General features: G+C 36.6%; 1 long non-coding RNA gene across 1 annotated transcript; it reads right to left on the reverse strand.

The window, feature by feature from the left end:
• Positions 1-747: 747 nt before the first annotated feature.
• On the reverse strand, positions 748-2,838 carry LOC113063733 (uncharacterized). Its single transcript, XR_003278728.1, has 3 exons — positions 2,780-2,838; positions 2,580-2,680; positions 748-807 (listed from the first exon to the last, which is right to left on the reverse strand). It is a non-coding gene; the product is annotated as an uncharacterized LOC113063733 (long non-coding RNA).
• Between the last annotated feature and the right edge of the window lie 8,381 nt (positions 2,839-11,219).

Below are 11,219 nucleotides of genomic sequence, written 5' to 3' on the forward strand. Positions count from 1 at the left end.
CTTCTGTATAATAAGATATAAATGGAATGAATGCACATGGAAGCACAAAGATCTAAACAGTCAGATTCTAAATTTCATAGCACAACATGACCAGACAGAGGTGTTAACATCAGAAGGATCTTGAAAGTTTCCAAACTCGTCCCCCATCATAATGCTACATACTGAAAATGTGTACATACTGTTTAAGAAAATGAGAGGGGAAACAACATTTGTTTACATGAGAACATGCATATTCCAAGTCATGACATGATAAACTATAATGTACATTCTAAAAAGAGTGCTGATGGACACATCATGAACACTGAAAAGTGAAAGTGACATGACATACATTTGTGCTCTTCATTTAACCCATCCAAAGTGCACACACAGCAGTGAACACACACCGTGAACACACACCCAGAGCAGTGGGCAGCCATTTATGCTGCAGCGCCCGGGGAGAAGTTGTGCCTTGCTCAAGGACACCTTATTTGTGGTGTTGAGGGTGGAGAGGGCGCTGGACATTCACTCCTCCACACCTACAGTTCCTGCCGCTGTAGCGAGCACATGGTGGGAGCAGCTGGTCTTCACAAGTTTTTGCAGAGCCTCAATGGTGTATTTAATGCGCTGGAGGTAGAGGATGTTCACTGCATACAGACCCATTAGGAGTCCAAATGCCTTGGGGACATGGGAGATGTCAGTGATGACAGGATGTCCAAATGAGACCAATGTTGGTTATTCCTTGGGAAGCACATCACATTGCTGCTCCTCAGTTACAATCAGAATGCCCTCTTCAATTTCTTTCTCAACATCCTTAATGTCACTGGATGGCTGGGATAAGAAAAAAATATTACATTACTTAATACATTTATAACAAATGAACACACATATGTACATACACTATTAAAGTTGTGTGTTTTATTAAAAGCACAGCTACCAATAAATGCAAATTGTAATTCAACTTCAAGTGGAAGATATTTTGAAAAATTTAACCAAAAATGAAAGTCAACTGTTAATGGTGCTCCTCAACGGTTTCGTTTAGAAACATTCAAAATAACTTCCTGTATTAAACTGTTAAAAGCCTGTACTAAATTCTTTGTTCTTCCGAACACAAAGAGTTTAAAATCCCATGGGAAGATAAGTGTAAAATACACCTCCAGAACCAACTATGCTAAAAATGGGGGGAAATTATTTTCTTCACTGGTATTCTACATGATTTCTGAATGACATAAAATGTGACAAACCAATACAACATATTCAGTTTTTTTTTTCTTAATCCAATTCTAAGTGTCTAATCTGTCACACCATTTATACAATGATCAGAAAATATAGTATTCCTTTTAAATAATAGTCTGTTGGACTGCATGTTCAGAGTAAAGCATGACCCTTAAAGGGTTGGTTAACCCATCTATGTTTTACTCACCCTCATGGCATCGTAAGTGTGTATGACTTTCTTCTTTCAGACAAATCCAGTCGGATTATATAAAAAAATATTTATGGCAATTGGTGGGTGTTTTTCTCAACAGTCCAAAAGTAGTCAAATAATGTGCATCAATTCATAATAAAAAGTACCTCACATGGCTCTGAGAGGTGAATAAGGGCCTCCTGTAGCGAATCCATGTGTTTTTGTAAAAAAAATATACATATTTAAAATGATATTCAAAGCATATTTAAACCCTTTTCTCTAACTTTCGTGAGAGCCATTCCGGGTGGATGAAAATAGGACATATGGGTCATGCATGCACCGATGATAAGTGACGAACACGGAAGAGTGGAGGAGAGACAACAATACGCCAATCACAAAGTAGAATCACAAAATTAGGCTTGCACGTATGATAGTCAGTGGAAGAGAAAAAAAAGTGTTTACAACTTTTTAAATATGGATATTTTTCTTACAAAAAGCGCATCGATTTGCGACAGGAAGCCTTTATTCACTCCCCAGAGCCATGTGAGACACGTTTTATTGATGGATGGGTGCATTTTATTTGACTATTTTTGGACTGCTGAGAAAAAAACACACCTGTCGACTGCCATTAAATAACCTGGAAGGGCCAGGAAAATTTTTAATTCAACATACGTCTGAAAGAAGAAAATCATATACACATAGGGTGCCTTGAGAATGAGTAAAACATGGCCTAATTTTAATTTCTTGGTGAAATAATCCTTTAAGCAAAGTTGCTAATGGCCAATATGCTAGCACTGAACATTTTTCAGGATTCAAAACAGTATTCAGCAAAATAATAAAGAATGGCTATGTCCAAAAACAGGGTTTCTGGTGGTTTTATGAAAATAAATTCAACACTTTATAAAGACATTTTAAATACCAATTATAGAAAATTCACGGAATAAAACTGAAGGGAAAATAATGTCAAATTATGTTCTCTAAAATTTGAAGCTGTTTTCCAATGCAAATATCTACATTTTCGTAAAGGGTTCACTCAAAAAAGAAAAAGAAAGAAAATTGTCATTTACTAAACCTCAAGTTGTTTTAAACCTGAATTAGTTTATTTCTGTTAGACCCAGTCCCAGATAGTCTAACACAGTACACAACCCCACAACGTGTTACAACCCCAGATCACCCAGATTTCTTCTTCTTCTTTTACCTGGATCACATCACTGCAGACTGATGGTGCTCAGATCGGTCATCCACAAGCGTGATCCCAGCAGTCATGTCCTTGATGAATTCCTGCGCAGAGCCTGTGTGCTTTAATAAAAACAAAGGGATGCATTAAACAGGGCCTTACAATCGTAAAGCATATAGACTCCAATAGATGTGCATTTATAAATAAATAAATTTACTTACAACTTTGTCCAAGCTCTACAATGTAAATGCCATTTCCATTATGTCTGCATAGCATTTTGATGAATAACTGCAAAAGGACTCGCTGTGGTCCATTCACAGGATTATTGAATTCTGCGCTGAATCTTCAGTCATCCCAAAATATCATAAACATGAAAAATACAAAAACATGTTAAAACACTGTAAAATAATAAACATACATATAAATAAATCTTTACAGAGAAAGTCAAATGTATTGACAAGTTTGTATTAAATGCATTAAGACAAACTATACCATCCAGACGATGATTTTAAATGACACAACACATAATTATAACACAATAAAAGGAAATTTAACACATTTGTGTCGATCGTTATTGTATCTCTATTTATACAAGATATATGCTATTATTAATTTTATTCTAAAATATGTAGATTTGAACGTATGCAATTTACTTATGACCGTATATTCACCATAGACTGTATAAAAACAGATATTCACGCAGCATTACACTGGGTACTAGGTTCTAGTGAGGCACTTGAATGACTAACGTTACTTCAGAAAACTGAAAGAAGAGTTTGTAACGCTACCTTCAGAACTTCATCTGAACTGTAGACTGTAAAATAATCATCAGCACTAGGCTTAAGTTACGCGCTCCGGAAGAACTCTGAGGGAGGTGCTCATCTGTGCTGCTCATTCGTTGCCCTTATAACATACAGAAAAGACACAGTTCGAGTAGTAATCTTCTTTTTATCTCCTAATTTTTCATCGTTGAATATTCTGACGGATGTCTTACGCTGTCAGGTTAAGAGCAGTTCCTTTTTTTAAATTCCTGCCGTTCTTAATCCATACAGTGATCCGATGAACTCTCTGTGTTTGAACGGTCTCTAACGCAGCTCTGGGCTCAAATAATACATACAGACTGTATTTTTATTGTTCTCCACATAAGTTCAGCTCCGCTGTCCCGCATGGGGGAATATCTGTTTTAATATTTATAAGGAAAATACTGTGGAACCGCCTGTATTTTGAGGCTTCAGAGTGCCGCGAAACGAACATTTACATACAGTAACTTATATACAGAATGTAAGACTCTTTAAACCATACTTACTCTTCTGAGACAACAAATGTAATTTTACACATTAAGCCAATGAATACGAATATTTTACTTACCAAAGTTGTATTCTAGTAAAATGTCCAAACTTTGAGGAGAAACTGACTAGAATGTCTGACAGCCTTCTTCTCTCTTCAACAGCCTTCACGAGAATGACGAGATCTCGCGATAAGTGATGTTGTGAACGTGATATTGCTATTGAATTGAGTCAACAAATTTTTTTTAGTTATGAGGACAAATAACCTAGTTCAGTCAACTTTCAAACTAGTTGAGACACTGAAAACTTAAAATTTTTAGTTGAATGAACAAATTCAGTAACTGCAAGTTGTGTCAACATAAAAAAATTCATTGAAACAACTAAACTGCTAAATAATTTTTTACAGTGTAGCAGGTAATAAACATGCCACAACAACTACATTATTCTTCATTGTTCTGTAAAAATCCACAATACAGATTCCTGGTTGATAATAAATATTTATGGCAGTTACATATTCTCAATTTTGGCAGGTGTAGCATAAAGTTTATTTAGACCCTGAATGGATATACCTGACCTTTGTCTGTACCTCTCCAACTGTGCTCATGAAATATTATTTGGATAGATCATTTACTTAATTTAATAAATTGAAGCATGGAATTTGCAGTTCAGATATAAATGGCTAATTGATCAGAATGACAAATTAGAACGATTCAATCCAGTTACTTTCACTAATTCCATCAGTGGGAAATGAGCTGGTGTTCATCTGCACGGTTACAGACCTATCCTAATGTGAGCAGACAGGCAACAGGGAATACCACTTTAAATCAGTTCATATTCAGCTCACTATGGAGTATAATTCTTTTACGAATCCTAAAATGTTTTCATCAATTTGCTCATTACTGCGGTCAAATTATAAATCTATTTGAATCAATTTCTAGCCCCTCTGAATCTAAAGTTGCTCCCATCTTGCTGTCCACTGTGGCATGATGGACAAATTACTCAACCCCTCTTTCTCTGAAAACACAACACAACAAACACAGACTGCCACTGACTGGAATTAGTCCCGACAGCCGTGTCATAGGCTCTCTCATCTCTCCAGGGTGCATAACGACTCCATATGAAGTTACGATTTGGAAATAATTTGGCAAAAAAATCTTTTAAAATTGAATGACACGGGTATAATTTGGATCACCAGTGCCCGAGGAAGAATCTGACACCGAAAAAAGGTTTTCTGTGATTCAGGCGACAACAGAATGAGAGAATATATTACAATAATTCCCAGTGTAAAGGAAAATGCACTGATAAATGCAGTATTATGTAGTGATGTTGTCATCCCTGCAATAACTCTGAGCATGGGCTCTGAAAACTAACCAAATAACACGTTGTCACAGAGGCCATGTAACTGTGTGGTGTATGCTGCATCAAAGCTTTGAATCAGTATTATTGTCATATCAGATTTCATTTTCAGGACATAAAGTAGACGGTAACCTTGCAAATCAAACCTTTTTTGAGTAAAATGGTTGTGTCTGATAATTTTTAAGCATTTAAAGGTAAATTCATGAGTCTTTTACACTTATACCACAATCCATTGCTCTTCATATAATTTGTCGACTAAAAAGCCAATTAATTATTTGATAGCACTCTTAAAAATATGCATCAGTCTTTGTTGCATGAGATAAATTAGGTGTTCCGTTGAGCAAGAAAAAATGTAAAGTTCTGGCACCGCTGTGATTTTTTTTTTTTTTTTTTTCTTATCAAAAGCCAGTAATCGAAGTAGATGGACTTCTATTGAAAAAGCACACGTTCACTTTTTCTTTGCCGGATTGCAATCACTGAACTAATTTGATAGTATAATTGTAGCCTGGAAAATCAAGCTTAATTTCATGTAATTCAGAACGCAGTGAAATTTGGATCCAGGTTTGTTCAGCCAACTGCGAGCTGTTCAAAAAGAAAAACAGCAATAAGCCGCCACCAGAGTTTAAGGGAAATGAAGATAGAATAAAAAGGAAAATACACAAAATGATCAGTCAGGCATGCCACCATTAGCTTGTCCTGCTTACTCAAACAGCAGAAGCTCCCTGCTGAATAGCCCAAGCTAGATGAGCTGCCCTGGCCCATAATTCCTCAGGGCTTTGGACAGCTAGCGCAGCCCGTGAGCAGAATGCGGAGAAATACTTTATGGGTTAGCATGAAGGATGCTGAATTGTGTCATGTGGCTCTTGAATGAGCAGATTGCAAATCAGCTTTTCTTCAATTACCCTGTTAAAAAGCATTTTTAAAAAAAAGTGTGACCGTGCTGTTAGATTCACATTGAGATGGAGCTGTACTTAAATCTTCAAAAATACTGTGTGGGAGTTGATTATGTCCTGCTAAGCCATCTCACCATGAGCATCTATTTCATGATGCAACAAAAGCACTAAACTTGCAACTTATACATTTGCAACTGCCCATTCGAGCTTATTTTGAGCAACACTTTAAACATTATAATAATCTTCTCATACACTCAATCAAAAGACCCACCTACACCAGCTGACAATGCATATTAAGCTAATATAGTCTGTAATATCAGAGGAGAACAAGCAGGTGTCAGTCAGCAACATACAAGTACAGGAGGCCACCCATAATCAAAGCAAATTATTAAACAATAATGTTCTGTGTTAGAATTGCTTTTATTTAAGCAAAATGCATTCAATCCCCTTGGGTGTAAGGGAAGAAACATATTAGGAGCCATTAGGGGAAAATAGCATGCAGTTTCAAAGGCTCATTAGCACACATTCACATCAATTCAAAGCTCTAACAATCACACAATCAAAAACTCAATCATGGATTCGGGGGGCTATTAAATGCACTATTCTAAAAGTAAACGTGGCTGGAAATTATAAAGTTGACATTTTTAATTTAATTTGAAAGTTAAAATTAGACTTCTGAATTGAACAATATGTATTACTGATTTTAGTATCCAAAGTACTAAAGCAATATTTTTTTTTTTTTACAAAACGTTTTCTTTCATGCAGTCCATATGCAAGAAGTTTTTTATGTATCCTCTCCAATGTTTAGAAGAAAAACCCACATCATTACAAACAATCAAGAACTATAAGAATTGGATGACAATGCTCCAGTGAATAAGCCCAAAATATTCTTAGCAGTGACCTAAACAGAGCATGCTAGTGTAACGGAGGCCAGCGAGTAGTGCTGTGCAGGTAAACCTCACTCCCCGATCTCAAGAGACGCACTAACGACAGACGTTAGTGGCTGTAGCCATTTAGCCTCCTTGTTAGTGCGTCCTCCTCCCATGCCAAAGACCCGGGCTTGAGCCCCACTCGGAGTGAGTGCGAGGAGCGTCAGAGAGGACCCAGTAGAGAGGGGTTACATTGGTGCCGTGACCCGGATGGGAGTGAGGTTTAGGGGGGTGAGTGTAACGGAGGCCAGCGAGTAGTGCTGTGCAGGTAAACCGCACTCCCAGATCTCAAGAGACGCACTAACGACAGACGTTAGTGGCTGTAGCCATTTAGGCTCCTTGTTAGTGCGTCCTCCTCCCATGCCAAAGACCCGGGTTTGAGCCCCACGAGGAGTGAGTACGAGGAGTGTCAGAGAGGACCTGGAAGAGAGGGGTTACACTAGCAGGGAGACAATAAACAGAGATACATGTTCAATTGGTTCTGCGTCTGAAGCAGACAATGCTCTAAAAACAGACTTCAAAAGGAATTCACAAAACCAAAGTAAATTCTCCCAGGGAGTTGCTTTCACTTGAATGGCGACTTGCCTTTAAAGCGACAGCCGCTCTGAAGACTGCTTTGTGGTTTGGGAGTGGAGTGGTTTGGCTCTGAAGCGCAGGTGGGCAAGAGAAGATATATCAGTGACAGTATTTGTAACAAAGATTGCACTCTCTGCACCTCAAGACAAAGAAACTTTTCAAAAAAATATTATTCAGGCCAACTAAGAACTAAACTGCACGTCTAAGTAAATCTGAGCACTGCAGCACAATATTCTTTGAAGGTTAGATAGATCTTTTGCGGTTCGACTTAATTTCCTTTAAGTTTTGAGAACCAAAAGCACCGAGGTCACTTGCAGCTGGTTGCCTGTAAATGAACTGGTTTTGGTTCATTTAAAGAGTACTATATGCAGAAAATACTCTATGACTCGGAACACATGCAAAATAAATGATTCGAGGCCTCTGGTCAATGAGCCCAAGCAGCTTCGCCTAATGAGAAGGACTGCTGAAAAAGATGAAGAAACTCTGTAAACATCAACACTTGAAAATATATTCTGATGCCTGCTGTGAGATTGTGACGACCCACATGCTTTGGAGAAAAAAGTAAAAAATGAATTATAAAAGATACAGGAAAAATATCTTTAGTGAGGTAATACATGAATGCATAAAGATATTTTTACAGCATAACAGCTTCAGTCTATCCAGTTTATAACATTGATTCAGACTACATCTCAAATTAAGTTAGGTTTAATAACAAATCTAAGATAAATGTGTGATGTTTATGCTATATTAGAAAAAAAATGGAGAAAAGTAAACTTAATACATCAAATACTCCTACACTTTTTCTTTTTAAGCCTTGCAATATAAATGACTGGTGATACACACAGAGAAATGTCATTCTATAAACTCAAACTCCCTCATACAGAAAATATACCCTTTTTTTATGTTGTTAAAATATTGACTCACAGCTTGTACCTTATTATTCTCTGCACCTGCCAAAAGAAGCCTCTTTACCAAGACACAAATTCTCCCCTTATAACAAGAAAGGTTTTTATTTATTTATGCATATTTAGTTATTTGATTATTATTATTTATTTTTTTAGCAGCAAGAAGCAAGTGCTGAGTAGTAAACTTATTCAAGCTCATAATAACAGAGAAAATATATTACGATAATTTGCTTGTATTTCAAAGGCACAAAGCTTACTTTAAACTTCCTCTGAAATTTCTCAGATTTTTATCACTGTGATTTTATTCCTCAGATATGCTGCTTGCCCATCACAATTATTTAATCTCACCATTTCATATCTTACCATATCTTATTTTTGTAGGAACATATCTTAACTTGCTTAGTATGTTTTTTTTTTCTACTAGTACGTACATACTCAAAATAAGATTGCCTTGATTTTGAACTCTGCAGACATAAACATGTGAAATAGGCTCAATGGAACAAATGTTTAAAAGGTAATCCTGCTCTGATTACCTGCCTTCAATCAGTTATGCTGAATGAGTTGACACCTAATTAATATTGATGAGCAAGATTACTAATGTTCATAAAGTGCCCATCTTTCTTTTGTTCTTATTGTCCTGCTTGATCATGAATATTTCGGACAGTGAGTTTTAGATCTTGCACAAATCAGATTAAAGAAAACCACATCAGTCAAGAAGGCCTTTGACAGCAACACTGTGTGTCAGTGCTTTGCCATTCAGCCTGCTAGAATGACTGCCCTTTTAATTCATAATGTTACAAGTACACATATCCAACACGAGGCTTCCTTCATCAAACACAAAGTGATCAAAGCCTGTGATGAAAAGAGAGAAGAGGTTATTCACTACCTTGATTAGTCAATAAAATCAATCAGAATACTGCCCTCTGATCCATATACATAATATAATGAGAGGGAGAAAATGGTAAATGTTAATTTCATTGGCCTACTAGATCGTAGTATTCAATTAAAGTTCTAAAAGGTCTGGTCTCTATTTCCTTCCCAGTGAAGGTCATGTATATATAGGAATAGTTACACACTTCCATCTAGGCCCCAGTAATGCTTTGTAAAAAAAAAAAAAAAATAACAAAAATAAAAAATTCAAAGGTTAGGATATTGGGCGCTCAGAGCCAAAGGCCAGTGGCTTCTGAGACTTTTTTTTTTTGACTGGATTCATTATGTTTAAAAATTAATTCAAAAAAATATAAAAAATATTTATTTATTTATTATCATTTTTTTTTTATTAAGCAGTTATTGATTTTTATTTTTTTATTTTTTATTTTGCATTCATTTCCAAGAAAAACAAATATACTCTGTACGTGACCAATAAATAAATAAATAAACAAACAAACAAACAAAAACCTAACATATTCTTTTCACTGTTTGTAAAAATGTCTATTTGTTTAAAAGGAAAAGGTCTTTCATGTTTAAGGTTTAGGTGTTATTTTGTAGCCCATCTGTGGAAAGTGCCTTGGACTTGTCAAGCCAAACCCATGTGTCCTAACTATCCAGAGGGATAACTAAGTGCCTCAGTGAACAACACAAAGACACTTTGATGACCACAACATAGACATGTGAACTACTGGAGAAGTCCCCCCATGCACTCCCCCAAATAAAAGTCAGAGCAGCAACACACAAGGACAAATAAGGTCACTGCTTAGATATCTGCCCATCTGTGCTTTGTACCATGTCACTTCTCCTCGATAACAACAAGAATAAACCAGAAGAGACTAGCAAGGCCATAGAAGCCCACAAAAGCAAAGAGAAACAATGTTTTAACAATCTCAGGTTTCAAAACAAAGACACTGACTGTGAGAGATAAACAATAGATAACAATAACAATTATGAAGGAAGTAAAAACAGATATTTGAAAGTCATATTTTTCATTACCCACTCAGTGGGAAGATGCCACTGAAGAAAAGTAAATGAATGATTCAGCTCCCCTGAGATGGCCTGCCAAATACGAGGAGCTGGCAGGAGGAGATATAGCCAAAGTATTCAGTTCTACATTCATTTCACATCCATGAACGACAGTGATGCACTGCCCTCGTATAGACAAATATAGAATAAGACTCCTGCTAATTGGCTTGAGCGTGAACGAAGATCTGTGGAATTAATGTGAATTCAAACAGAGAGGTTTCTTCTAGAATGTGCTCATTCATTTTATGTGGGCTTCATACTCGCATACATCCGCTTAAATAATAATTTACTACTCTTTTCTGCTATGACACAGAAAGTGGAATGGATTTCGATTCGATACAAGCGGAGAACGAAAGTAACAGACGAAGGAAAAAGTACCTGGCGCCTGTCTTCGCTTATTATTCCTCAACTCTGAGAGAAAGTACGACTGCCAGATTGAAAACTTCTGCAGTTCATTTCAGACATACAACCAACCTACCAGAATTTGGTAATTAGAAATTACATTTATTAATTATCTCTGCGGGTCTGCTGGGATGAAGCAGTGGGCTTATTATGAAGTAATTGCTCACAGTTTAAGCTCTATTTCACAGCTGAGCAGCCTGCTTAACCCACAAATGCAGCATCTAGAACTTTTCGCTGTTTTGGAGAACAGCATATTGGGAGGAATTAACTAAAGGTCACCAGTGATGCTCATTATGTCAAACTAAATTGCCTGGGATGGATGATTGTAATGCACACATCAACAAAAACTGACAAAACA

This window comes from Carassius auratus, chromosome 46 (assembly GCF_003368295.1).
Source record: "Carassius auratus strain Wakin chromosome 46, ASM336829v1, whole genome shotgun sequence".
NCBI classification, from domain to species: Eukaryota; Metazoa; Chordata; class Actinopteri; order Cypriniformes; family Cyprinidae; genus Carassius; species Carassius auratus.